Source organism: Hippocampus bargibanti, linkage group LG19 (genome assembly GCF_051943395.1).
Source record: "Hippocampus bargibanti isolate YZ-2025 linkage group LG19, ASM5194339v1, whole genome shotgun sequence".
NCBI lineage: Eukaryota > Metazoa > Chordata > Actinopteri > Syngnathiformes > Syngnathidae > Hippocampus > Hippocampus bargibanti.
The window spans coordinates 13,354,147-13,366,350 of NC_142752.1; positions in this window are offsets into that span (position 1 = coordinate 13,354,147).

Below are 12,204 nucleotides of genomic sequence, written 5' to 3' on the forward strand. Positions count from 1 at the left end.
TCATAACTTTGCTGCTGTGAAATGTAAATTTCTCCACTGCGAGACTAATAAAGGCAAATCCAATCCAATCCAATCAAGACATCGATAGTCCCGGTTATATCGATACTATTTCTATGCACGCACGGAGAAAATTACATGCAAACAGGGTCGGATATATCGATAGTCCCGGTTATATCGATATTTTTTCGGACTCCTTTGAATATCGATATAACGAGACTTTACTGTAGTTGTCTTGGTGCAACACACAACAATTCACCATCGCATTATTTATGTTTTCCTTCTAATTTCGCCATCAACACGGATCAACACGAAGTTTTCAGAGCAAACAAAGTACCACAAATTGCATTGTGTGTCCTTTCTCGGTTAGGGGTGTTCCTTCCGTGACGTCACGTCAGGCATCGTCACCAATTCGAAAACAAGACTTCCTGAATATTCAGCCCGATTCTTAAAACGTAAAATCTCGCTATATGCCGTGGAATCTTTGTAAAATACACTCAGTCAAAGTCATTTGAAGTGATTTTACAAATTATGGACACAACTTGTCCAGAGGCGTCGGTTGTCCTTTAAATGGCCACTCTGATATTTATCATATTAGTTTCTAATAACTCTGGAATTGAACAATAATAACCATGTGGATACGCAATTACGGCAACATGAAAAAGACAATTCCATCCAAAATTTGACGACGTTGAGAACGACGTACCAGACTCCCCTATTTTCCACTACCACCCCCTTTTGGCTGATGGGTGCCTCTGACGAACCCGATGGTAAAATCGTCAATCAACATTTTCATTTTTATGTAACTAACTGGGCCGCAAAGTGGGAGGAGTGGAACTCCGTATGATGTGTACTTTACACTGGCCTGATGTATGCTTTTATTATTTGCTGATAACATATGTATATTGCCTGTTTGCCTGACTTTTTTCCTCTGCTGTTAATCGTGAAACTAATTGTCTTACTTGAAATCTTCTAAAGCACGTTAATTGTTTTGCATGATTTTTTTTAAATCATAATGATCGTAGTTGTGTTAAGCTCAAACTGTCTACTTATCTAATTTACAACAAATTCTTTTCTTACAGAGTGGCTCTTTTAGGCGTTCAATGACCTTAAATGTTTCGGCGTATACTTCCGCCTTCGTCAGTGTCCCTGTCTGTCGAAGTCGGAAGTAACGTTTCTGTTATTATGGCATGCGATTTTAAATTACAATAAATTGTCAATCTACATAGCGACTTAATATTACAGATGCATTACACAGAATATTTTGATTTTTTTTGTCAACCTTTTTTTAATGTAATATAATAAGCGACAGAGGAAGGCGCCAGAGAAGTATCTTACCAAAGGCACCACTTGGCTCCGCCTGTCATGATCTGGTTGGCGACCAACGGGGGGCGCTGTCGGCCCCGCCTGCACCTGCACAGGTGCTGGTCGTCCCGATCAGATTGGCGACCAGCGGGTAGCGACGTCAGCCCTGCCGGCAGCCTCGCAGGTGCTGGTCGTTATAATCAATAACACTTAAAAGGACACCTGGCACGATCATCCGGGGCAGATTCATTGTTTGTTTGCTGCTTGGTTGCAGCATGCATCGTGTACGTGTTTGTTTAACCTTGGCGGACTTTTACACTTGGTTTTCTGTTGCTACTTTGTATTTTTTCCATTCAGATCATTTTGATGTTTTACATTTTGTTACTGCTGACCTTTATTTTAATACAATTTGTCAAACAACCTCCTGCTGCCTCCTGCCTGCTTTTTGGGATCCGAACCCGCCATCACCACCTCGCAAAACAAATAAAATGAACAAACAATGTTTCTAATATATATTATTGTGAGGAACATTTATTCACATGACACTCCAAATCCAGACAACTCAAAACAAGATATGTGGACCATAAAAATAATACACAGTCAAGAACAGCCTCGTAATGTTACAATACCTACATCACCATCTCATAAAAATGGTTTAAAACGCTTGTTCATCTCTGGACAATAATATAATGAATTCATTATCATGGCCTTCAATAATTGGTCTCAAAGGAAATGATATAATACGGTTTCACATTATATAAAGCAGTGATACACCCCTGGTTTAAAAAAAAAAACTCACATTTTTAACAACAACAAAAAAGCCTGTCTGGGGAAATTACGGTACATAGAAACTCAGAACATGACCTTTCAAACGCATTTCAAACTGAGGAATGAGGTCAGTGATTGTCAAAGTCAATGTCAGCTTTATTGTCAAATATGCTAATATGCATGACATTGTCAAGCTGTGTTGTTGCTGTTGGGTTTTTTTTTTAGCTCTCCCCCTAACTTGAAAAGGGTTTTGACTGTGTTGACCGGGATTACACTGGGACTTCACTCTTTAACTCCAATGATGAGACAGATTTTTCCTTTCTTCTTCCTCTTTTAATTTGGACTTAATCGTCTCTTTTCTCATTGAAAAGACAATTGCTGATTGCAAGGTGAAAAACCTTTGAAGAAGGTAAAAACACAAACGGCAATTAGGTTTACATTTGAAGGCAGTCTCTTAACAGGCTGGTTTTGACATTAAACCACCAAATCAAATCATCAAATAAACGGTCACAATAACAGGTTCTCTCACCGTCAGCCACCCTGGTCTTTACAGAGTTGAACTCCTAGAGCAGTACTTGAACCGAACCGAACGCTGAGCAGTGTAGCAACTGACTATTTTAAGGAGTGGTTTCTTCTGGTGAGGGCCTTCCTGATTACTGAATGGCTTTCAGCTGCTGGCACATTTGTTTTTATTCCAGTTCTCTCCTCTGGGGGAAAAATGGTGCCAAACTCATCTTTGACTACAGCTTCGGCCATATTTGTAGTTTGCCAAGACAGACATACAGCACAGATAAAATTACTGTCCTCTCGCACCCAGCGTGCAAGGCACTTATAATGACTTTAACAAACATAATAAACACGAAAACGCCAATTTGCCGGGGGAGAGAGGGGAGGGAGAAAATGAGTGGATGGACATTACACCATCTCGTATTTTCTACCATTTTATGGAATTTGTGTGTAAAAGAGACAAATGTCAACTGTGTAACAAAAAACTGGAATCTGCTTACTACACACATGCTGCTTGGTAGATTTCCGGAAAGCTCTGGTTAAAATTGCACTCCAGAAAGGTGAACTCTGGAAAGAATTGATGAGAAGGTTTCTTCAGCAGTCATCTGTACTTCTTTGAAGGTGTCGCACGTTTCGATTACTAAAATTTGCTGGTAGTTTTGGCCCTATATATACACACATCCCTACTGTCCAGATGTGGCGGTGCCAGACTTTGCTATGATAGGTCCCTGCTCTCGGGTTGGGGTGAGCAGAGGACTATTCCCTGAGGCTACACTGATTACTTCTATTGTCCTGCCTGATTATGGGGTCTATGACAGGCCTGAATGCCCCATTTGCTCTGGTATCACCTCATCAGCATAACTAAGCCTATGTTGCCAAAGAAGTCCGTTGTACGAAGCCTCTTGGATAAGAAGCGAAACGTCTGACACCTTCAAAGAAGTACATATGACGGCTGAAGAAGACCACTCCTGTACGACTGAGAGCTTACACAAACGTATTTCTGGAAAGAATGCTGGTACATGACCAAGAAAAAGAGAAATAAAACCAGGCAAGGATAAATACTTCAATTGAATTTGCTCATCAAAAAATACAAAGGTAAAAACCCGAACGTGCATAACACAAAAAACATGAGGGGACAGTCAGAATATTCTCTGGTTTGGGTTTAAACCGCACCAGGTCATGTTTTTTGGATCCTTTTCCTTTGGAAACTAATATAGTCCTCATTCCTGAATCAGAAGCATCAACTTCTGCAGTCAACGGGAGTTCAGGATTAGGATGGCGTAGGACGGAATGATTGCTCATTACTTTTTGGTAATAATTTCTCTAAATAATGAAACACTGATTCTGCGCCTGTGGCCCGGTATTCCAGTGGTTAGTACGTCGGCTTCACAGTGCAGAGGTTGTGATTTCGAGTCCTGCTCCGGCCTTCCTGTGTGGTGTTTGCATGTTATCCCCGGGCCTGCGTGGGTCTCTCCCCACTTTCAAAATTCACCTTCCACCATCCCAGCCTCCACCCTCACAAACCTCCCCAAGGAATTGTGTGCAATTATTTGTGAGTACCAGCATGATTAAAATACAGGTAACATCCAATTTACGACCGGCGTGAGTTACGACCCCCCAATTTTTTTTTTATTCCACGGCTGCCACCACTCCAGCCGGACACGCGACAGAGACAGAGGTCCGTGCAGGATGATTTAAGCGAAGTCCGTGCAGGATGATTTAAGCTACAACACAAAGCGCTGGGAGAGCGATTGTTGGACAGCTCGCATGCGTGGGAAGCCGTGCGTATTTGGGTCAGCAGAAAGCGTGTGCGTCGACAGAGTAATAAAGATCGATAATCGATGAAAAGGTTTCTTCGGCCATCATCTGTACTTCTTTGAAGGTGTCGGACGTTTCGCTTCTTATCCAAGAAACTTTGTCAGCAAACTAAAGTCTTACTGGTAGTTTAGGCCCTATATATCCCTACTGTCCAGACATGGCGGTGCCGGACTCTGCCACGTCTGGACAGTAGTCCAGACACCTTCAAAGAAGTACAGATGACGGCTGAAGAAACCTTTTCATCGATGGACCACTCCTGTACGACTGAGAGCTTACACAGACGTAACGATCGATAATACGAAATATAAAATGATTAAAATGACACTAAAAGCACTTGCACAAAGGCAAGGAGAAAAAACAAGCACGGGACTACAAAACAAAATTAGGAGTACCCAATTTGCGGACGCACAGAAAAATGAACAACCAGAATCGGAATTATGAACAACTGGACCGAGAGCGACAAGAACAACTATGACGAGTAGTGATGTGCCCAACTCGGCCGAGGCATATGCCGAGTGGTGATGTGTCGTTCGCGAACGAGCCGGATGCCTGATCCGTGGTAGAGGAGGGAGGGGAGAATTACAGACACATGCAGCATTGAGGAGAAGGGCGAGGGGTTAGAGAAAAAGAAGCACACTGTGAGTAGCACACGAAACAGGAAAGGGAGCCGACAGCGCTTGATAGGACTACAAAGAAAAAACAAAAGTGAAAAGGTTGGTAAAAAAAACAATTAATTTTGGACTCGTTTCAACTTTATTGCTAGTTCAAAGGCAGAGTATAGACTGCAAGGTTAAAATATCCCATCAATCAGGCTCCACAAATAACCTGCAGCGCCACATAATAACAGTCCACCCATCTGTACAATTTGAAAAGAAAAGACAAGCAAGGGACTCAGCTATTAATGAAGTTTCTAGTGTGTCTGCCTGCAACTGTTGCTGCTGCAATATCACAACTTCCATTGCAAGATGTACAACCCAGAGCTTCTTGAGACACTTTATGCAAAAAGCTATCAACCCAGCTAAACAGAACACAATTGACTCATGCTTTCAAACCAATGTATGCAATTTCACGCAGGAAATTTCCTCATTGTTGGGCTATTAAAGGATTTCTGATTCTGAAAACACATTCTCAAAGAATCAGACCAGAATCATATATGACAAAGAACGTGCTGGAGTCCAAGAACGGGTCAAAAAAGCCACATCTGTTTGTCTAACAACTGACTGATGGAAATCCCGAACCACGACATCTTACATGTCAGTTACATGCCACTTTATTGAAAATTTCAAAGTGGGCACTTGTCTGCTGCATTGTTTTGAGTTCAATGAAAGACACATTTCTGAGAATTTAGCAGAGGAGCTGGGAAGGCACTGCAGGACGCATGCACTGTTTTGGAGCCATTTGAGCAGGTCACTGGAGATCAGTGTAGAAAGGTACAGTGGACAAATGTTGTCACATTATGCTGTTATTATTATTAAATTATTATCATTTTTACTAGTTGCTATTATAGCATTATTAATATGAAAAGCAAATTAGTGACAGCTGATCATTAGACCAGAGTAACCACATGGAAAGCTAAAGTTAGTTTATGCTCTCTGTGCACATATAAATAAATCCATATAAATAAAATTATTTGATATAGTGTATTTTTTACATGAGTAATTCGTTTTTCACATAATTTTACATGATTTTTGGAAGTTAATTAATTTAAGAAAAAAAATGAGGAGCCGTTTGGGAGCCAAAAGGTCTGGATCTTTTTAGTGAGCCGAGCCAAAAGAACCGTCTCTCTGAAAGGAGCTGGAATTCCCATCACGAATGCCGAGTAAACAAGTGAAACCATTTGTAAGGCACTTTCGTTTGTAGCCACGCCCAAAGCCTCCGAACGCACGTGGCTCCACCCGATGTCTCGAGAGACGTGATTTCAACGTCATCACCCACTCGTAGATTTGCTGGTCACTTGAAATAAAATGGTTCACCGAGACAACAGTGATAATAATAGTAATAATACATTTCATTTATAAGCTCCTTACAAAATTCTCAAGGTCAATTTACAGTCACAGAATAAGTTTTTCTGTGGGTGAGCAGCGACACGCGCCAGCGTTCACTCAACCAGTAACTCAAATAGATAGAAATCCAGCTAGTTCGCTAATAGATAGCTAGCTAGATAGCCAGCCAGCCAGATTGTTATATTGCAAATTGATAGCTAACTCGTCAGCTAGATAGCTAACAGATAGCAAATAGATAGCTAGCTACATAGCTAGCGAGATGAGCTGACGGCTCAAATTGACACACCCGACTCGCATCTTCAATCGGCATACCTGTCAACCATGGTGAATAGCTGCTCTTATAAATGATTACAATTCCTGTATAAAAGTTGTAGTACGCCGTCCAATATTTGAAATGATATAAAAACTCGAACACAAGCGGAAATGCGGACAGCTCACCTCCCATGCGCACATTATGCTTCGATCAGTACGACAGTACTAGTGATGGGAATTCCGGCTCTTTTCAGAGATCCGGTTCTTTTGGCTCGGCTCACTAAAAAGATCTGGCTCTTATGGCTCTCAAATGGCTCCTCAGTTTTTTTTTTTTTTTTTGTGTTGCTTAAATTAACTACCAAAAATAATATAAAATTATGTGAAAAACGAATTACTCATGTAAAAAATACACTATATCAAATATTTTATTTAGATGGCTTAATTTATATGTGCACAGAGAGCATCCACCAACTTTCACTTTCCCTGTGGTTACTGAGGTCTGATGATCAGCTGTCACTAATTTGATTTTCATATTAATAATGCCATCATACCAACTCGTAAAAAAATACAATTGAATAATAATAACAGCATAATGTGAGAACATTTGTCCACCTGTCTACCTTAACGTCCCGTCTCCCCCCCTTCTCCTCACTGCTGCGTGTGTCTGTAATTGTCCCCTCCCTCCTCTACGATGGACATCGACCAATCACGTGCGGCTTTAACCGAAGACTGGGGGCTGGGAATAGAGGACAAAAAAAGTCGGCTCCCATTTCCGGCTCCTTGTTAGGGACCGGCTCTCTTCGTTCACGTCAGAGATCTAAAAACCGTCTCGTTCACGAACGACACATCACTAGACAGTAGCAGCGAGAAAAAAAACACATACGATTGAGGATTACTTTTGCTGGTTTACCTTAACAATAGTAGCGATCGGCGGCAGCATTGTCGTTGGCTACCAGCAGTTGAGACGAACTGGATTTCAGCCCAAATACTCTTTGTAAGATCGGTTCACATGTTCACGTAAAGCAATTACTCTTTCAAATAACACACGCGCAGTCATTCACATCACAACTCCCTGCCTTTTATCACTCTCTGTCATGACATTTATTATCCACATGATGGTGCAGTAGAGCAAGTGAGGCATGATGATGCATCGCCAAAAAAGTGAACCATTTGGGTGGAAGGCCTCATTGCATCGATAAGGCCTCATATTCCCATCACTAATGACGAGAACAAGATCACAAAATACCAAACCTGGGCAAGGCAAATAATTCACCGACACACAAATGTCAGAATGACACTCCTTAAAGCACAACCGACACCATGTTTTGTTTCCGAACTGAAGAAAAACGTTTCCTAACTCAGAAAAACGTTTTAGAGCATCTAAACTACCCAAAACACGCAGGTTGATATTTTTAGTCAAATGCAAAATACCAATAAAAACGACAAAGTGTCTCAAAACTGCTACAAAATGAGCTCGGAACTGGGCAGATTCAGAAAGTCCCACTCCCTTGGTCGTGACGTCACTATTGGTCACACACTGCCTTGCTCCAGAATCAAAACAATGGCTTCAGAGAGGATGCTTTCTTGTTACTCATGCAGTTATGAATATGATTCAAATAGTTTTGAAGAGGAAAGCATAAATGTTTGCAATTGATTAAAGAAGTCCTTCCGTATCAAGCCATCTAGAGTCCAGTGTAGCGCCCAGAAAATGCACAAGATGGCGCACAAGCTCCATTGGAAATGGGCTGATTTGTCCGCTGGGAATTTGTGTAAACTTACACCTTCTTTATGCGTGTAACCGCAATTGGGTTATTTATCTAGTTTTCCTTCTAATTTTGCCATCAACACGATGTTTTCAGACCAAACAAAGTAACCAAAATGCATTGTGTGTCGTTTTCTCGGTCAGGGCCGTTACAGACGTGATGTCAGGCGTCGTCATCAACTCGAAAACAAGACTTCCTGAATATTCAACACGAGTCTTAACATGTAAAATATAGCTAGATGCGGTAGAATCTTTGTAAAATGCGCTCAGTAGATGTCATTTGAAGTGTTTTTACAAATTATGGACACAACTTGTCCGGTGGTGTCGGTTGTCCTTTAAATACCCCAGTGAATAATTAGGGGATTGGTAGCAGGTGAGTTACAAGCTGGGAAGCACAAACCCGCCACCTGCTGCCGAATCTGAACATGACACCACCCGTTTTTCAAAACCACAAATCCCTGTTTTCCATTCAACCGAAAGGCACCAGTTGTGCTTGCAGCTTCCAGACAATATTTTAGGTTTATTTTTATTTTGTCATGGCTTGTTGCATATTATGCTAATATTTAGAATTTTCAATCCACAGACTAATCTCGGAATTTTAATTAAAACTAAATTATTCCTGATTTTGATTTATTGGCCATTAATGGCTGCTGTCAGGCTTCTCAATTCTCAATAATCACATGTGCATAAAAAACTGGACTCTTGTACGGTCAATATGGGTTGATTCAATACAGCTACATATATCAATATACCTTTAGTGATACTTGCACTATGTACAGTTTTTTTATGAGACGGTTTGGCACATTTACAGTATATATCTCAGTCTGCTGACATTTTTCTTTTTACTATGCTTAGAATATCTGTTTTTTTCTATCCTCCCCCTCCCCCCTCGTCCCCACCTCATCCCCGTTCAAATTGCTGCAGTGGAATGCAAATTTCTTCATTGTGGGACCATTAAAGGACAACCGACGCCTCCTGCCAAGTTGTGTCCATAATTTGTAAAATCACTTGAAATGACTTCTACTGAGCGTATTTTACAAAGACCCCACCGCATATCCAAAATCAGAATCAGAATCAGAATCATCTTTATTTCCAAGTATGTAGAACACACAAGGAATTTGTTTCCGGTAGAACACGCTGCACTAGTATCGTCATTAAAAAAAACTGCTAAGTGGCACTATACAGTTCCATTTTGGCTACTGTTGAAAGAGTTGAAAGAGTTCAAAGAGTTAATGGCTTGGGGGAAGAAGCTGTTTAAATGTCTGCTGGATTTGGTGCGCATGGATCGGTAGCGCCTGCCTGAGGGGAGTAGCTGGAAAAGGTGGTGGGCAGGGTGCGGAGGGTCCAGTAGGATTTTCCGTGCCCTAGTTTGGATTCTTGCAGTGTGCAAGTCCTCGAGAGTGGGTAGGGCGGTGCCAATGATTTTTTTCCGCCGTCCTAACTGTCCGTTGAAGTCGGATTTTGTCCATTTTTGTGGCGGCCCCGAACCAAACGCTGATGGAAGAACACAGGATGGATTCGATGACAGCCGTGTAGAAATGTTGCAGCACCTCCTGTGGCAGGCCATGCTTCTTTAGCAGCCTCAGGAAGTACATTCTCTGTTGGGCCTTGTTCAGGATAGAGTTGGTGTTGACCTCCCACTTCATGTTCTGGGAGACTGTGATTCCCAGGAACTTGAAGGTCTCAACGGTTGACACCAGGCAGTTGGATAGTGTGAGGGGTAGCTGTGGTGATGGATGTTTCCTGAAGTCCACGATCATCTCAACTGTCTTGAGTGTGTTCAGCTCCAGGTTGTGACGGCTGCACCAGAGCTCCAGCTGCTCCACTTGTTGTCGGTACGCAGACTCGTCGCCGTCTTTGATGAGACCGATGACCGTGGTGTCGTCTGCGAACTTTATGAATTTCACAGCTGGGTGCGTTGAGGTGCAGTCGTTCGTGTAGAGAGAGAAGAGCAATGGAGAGAGGACGCATCCCTGCGGGGCTCCAGTGCTCGTGGTTCGTGTTGAGGATGATATATTTCCCAGTCTGTTGTGTCCGTCCTGTCAGGAAGCTGAGGGTCCACTGGCAGATCGTGGGGGACACACCAAGCTGGAGAAGTTTGAGGATGAGGAGTTCTGGGATGATGGTATTGAACGCAGAGCTGTAGTCCACAAACAGGATCCTTGCGTAGGTTCCTGTGTTGTCAAGGTGGTTGAGGATGTGGTGCAGTCCTATGTTGACTGCATCCTCCACAGACCTGTTTGCCCGGTAGGCAAACTGAAGAGGATCTAGCAGAGGTCCGGTGATGTTCTTTAGGTGGTTCAGCACGAGGCGTTCAAAGGACTTCATGACCACAGACGTCAGAGCGACAGGTCTATAGTCGTTCAATCCCGAGGGTGCTGGATTCTTTGGAACTGGGACGATAGTAGACTGTTTGAAGCAGGATGGGACTTAACACTGCTCCAGGGATCTGTTAAAGATTTGTGCGAAGACCGGAGCCAGTTGGTCAGCGCAGACTCTCAGGCAGGAGGGGGACACTCTGTCAGGTCCTGCAGCTTTCTTGATCTTCTGCTGCTTGAAGAGCCGTCTACCGTCCAGTTCGTGGATCTGTAGGGCAGAGGGCGGAGATACGGTAGTTTCTGGTAATGGTGGGCAGACCGGGGAAATGGTGGTGTCATTTTCAAATCGGCAAAAGTATGTATTTAACTCATCAGCCATACCATTGTTGTACACTGCTTGGGGGGAAGGTAAACGATAATTTGTTATTGCTTTCAGGCCATTCCACACCGATGCAGAGTCGTTAGTGGAGAACTGTTTGTTAAGCCTCTCCGCATAACTTTTCTTTGCGATGTTAATTTCCTTCGTCAGCCTGTTTCGGGCGAGTTTGTAAACTGCTCGATCGCCGCTTTTAAATGCGGATTCTTTCTCTTTCCTAAGTTGCCTGAGTTTGGGAGTGAACCATGGCTTGTTGTTGTTGAATGAGCGGAAGGACTTTGTTGGTACACACATGTCCTCACAGAAACTGATGTATGATGTTACAGTGTCTGTGTATTCATCCAATGTGCCCGTTGAAGTTTCAAAGACGCTCCAATCAGTGCAGTTTAAGCATTCTTGTAGCGATAACTTTGCTTCATCTGTCCATGTTTTAACTGTCTTGACTACCGGTTTTACACATTTGAGTTTCTGTTTGTATGTGGGAATTAAGTGGATTAAATAGTGGTCAGAAAGACCCAATGCTGCATGCGCAACAGACCGGTATGCGCCTTTGAGTGCTGTGTAACAATGATCTAGAATGTTTTCTGCCGCCGCGAATGGCAGCCTCGGTCACACGCTCCCTAGTATTGTTCCTGGTTTTGTCATTTTCATTTGTTTTTTGCGACCCTACGCGACTCAGGTACACGAGGGAAGAGTTACTGAGCATTGGGGAATCCACTCTTGGACTATTTTCACGACACACCAAAATCTACAAGGTTTTTCAGGGCTGCTCGCGAGCGGCGTAGCAGCTCCGTACGGAGCTTTGAGACGCCGGCGTAGGAGGGGTAAGCGAGCCGGCGTGCTCGTCAAGCTACGGCAGCATGGATTTCGAACGCCGCTCGCTCCCATCGATCCACCTCGCTAATCTACGGTCACTACCAAACAAGATGGACGAACTTCTTCTCACAAAAACCAATAAAACATTTGCACGCTCAGCTGCGCTGTGCTTCACTGAGACCTGGCCCAGTGACCGCCACCCGGATTCCGCGCTACTCCTATCAGGCTTCCGTCTCCTCAGAGCCGACCGCGACACGGAGCAATCGGGGAAATCCAAAGGTG